Here is a 2,500-nt window from a genome sequence, read left to right as displayed (position 1 = left end):
CGGGCCAAAACTGGCCATTTTTGGCTGCGCGAGCGAGCGGCGAGCGGCGGACAGCGAGCGAAGCGAGAGGCAGCACCGTCCCTGCTATACGAAAGCCCCATCCAGCCCTGTGCCACCCGGGGGGTTCCAGGGTGCTGAGATGGCTGACGTTTTGCTCCGCTCACGATGGTCACCGCACCACGCAAGAACAGCCCAAAAACAGGCCAAAACAGCCCAAAAACGGGCCAAAACAGGCCATTTTTGGCTGCGCGAGCGAGCGGCGAGCGGCGAACAGTGAGCGAAGCGTGAGGCAGCACCGTCCCTGCTATACGAAAGCCCCATCCAGCCCTGTGCCACCCGGGGGGTTCCAGGGTGCTGAGATGGCTGACGTTTTGCTCCGCTCTCGACGGTCACCGCGCAACGCAAGAACAGGCCAAAAACTGGCCAAAACGGCCCAAAAACGGGCCAAAACTGGCCATTTTTGGCTGCGCGAGCGAGCGGCGAGTGGCGGACAGCGAGCGAAGCGAGAGGCAGCACCGTCCCTGCTATACGAAAGCCCCATCCAGCCCTGTGCCACCCGGGGGGTTCCAGGGTGCTGAGATGGCTGACATTTTGCTCTGCTCACGACGGTCGCCGCACCACGCAAGAACAGCCCAAAAACAGGCCAAAACGGCCCAAAAACGGAACAAAACTGGCCATTTTTGGCTGCGCGAGCGAGCGGCGAGCGGCGGACAGCGAGCGAAGCGAGAGGCAGCACCGTCCCTGCTATACGAAAGCCCCATCCAGCCCTGTGCCACCCGGGGGGTTCCAGGGTGCTGAGATGGCTGACGTTTTGCTCTGCTCACGATGGTCACCGCACCACGCAAGAACAGCCCAAAAACAGGCCAAAACAGCCCAAAAACGGGCCAAAACAGGCCATTTTTGGCTGCGCGAGCGAGCGGCGAGCGGCGAACAGTGAGCGAAGCGTGAGGCAGCACCGTCCCTGCTATACGAAAGCCCCATCCAGCCCTGTGCCACCCGGGGGGTTCCAGGGTGCTGAGATGGCTGACATTTTGCTCCGCTCACGACGGTCGCCGCGCCACGCAAGAACAGCCCAAAAACAGGCCAAAACAGCCCAAAAACGGGCCAAAACAGGCCATTTTTGGCTGCGCGAGCGAGCGGCGAGCGGCGAACAGCGAGCGAAGCGTGAGGCAGCACCGTCCCTGCTATACGAAAGCCCCATCCAGCCCTGTGCCACCCGGGGGGTTCCAGGGTGCTGAGATGGCTGACATTTTGCTCCGCTCACGACGGTCGCCGCGCCACACAAGAACAGCCCAAAAACAGGCCAAAACAGCCCAAAAACGGGCCAAAACAGGCCATTTTTGGCTGCGCGAGCGAGCGGCGAGCGGCGAACAGCGAGCGAAGCGTGAGGCAGCACCGTCCCTGCTATACGAAAGCCCCATCCAGCCCTGTGCCACCCGGGGGGTTCCAGGGTGCTGAGATGGCTGACATTTTGCTCCGCTCACGACGGTCGCCGCGCCACGCAAGAACAGCCCAAAAACAGGCCAAAACAGCCCAAAAACGGGCCAAAACAGGCCATTTTTGGCTGCGCGAGCGAGCGGCGAGCGGCGAACAGCGAGCGAAGCGTGAGGCAGCACCGTCCCTGCTATACGAAAGCCCCATCCAGCCCTGTGCCACCCGGGGGGTTCCAGGGTGCTGAGATGGCTGACGTTTTGGTCCGCTCTCGACGGTCACCGCGCAACGCAAGAACAGGCCAAAAACTGGCCAAAACGGCCCAAAAACGGGCCAAAACTGGCCATTTTTGGCTGCGCGAGCGAGCGGCGAGTGGCGGACAGCGAGCGAAGCGAGAGGCAGCACCGTCCCTGCTATACGAAAGCCCCATCCAGCCCTGTGCCACCCGGGGGGTTCCAGGGTGCTGAGATGGCTGACATTTTGCTCCGCTCACGACGGTCGCCGCGCCATGCAAGAACAGCCCAAAAACAGGCCAAAACGGCCCAAAAACGGGCCAAAACTGGCCATTTTTGGCTGCGCGAGCGAGCGGCGAGCGGCGGACAGCGAGCGAAGCGAGAGGCAGCACCGTCCCTGCTATACGAAAGCCCCATCCAGCCCTGTGCCACCCGGGGGGTTCCAGGGTGCTGAGATGGCTGACGTTTTGCTCCGCTCACGATGGTCACCGCACCACGCAAGAACAGCCCAAAAACAGGCCAAAACAGCCCAAAAACGGGCCAAAACAGGCCATTTTTGGCTGCGCGAGCGAGCGGCGAGCGGCGAACAGTGAGCGAAGCGTGAGGCAGCACCGTCCCTGCTATACGAAAGCCCCATCCAGCCCTGTGCCACCCGGGGGGTTCCAGGGTGCTGAGATGGCTGACGTTTTGCTCCGCTCTCGACGGTCACCGCGCAACGCAAGAACAGGCCAAAAACTGGCCAAAACGGCCCAAAAACGGGCCAAAACTGGCCATTTTTGGCTGCGCGAGCGAGCGGCGAGTGGCGGACAGCAAGCGAAGCGAGAGGCAGCACCGTC

Source organism: Musa acuminata, unplaced genomic scaffold, assembly GCF_036884655.1.
Source record: "Musa acuminata AAA Group cultivar baxijiao unplaced genomic scaffold, Cavendish_Baxijiao_AAA HiC_scaffold_37, whole genome shotgun sequence".
Classification (NCBI taxonomy): Eukaryota; Viridiplantae; Streptophyta; class Magnoliopsida; order Zingiberales; family Musaceae; genus Musa; species Musa acuminata.
Note: the sequence above shows the minus strand (reverse complement) of the source record.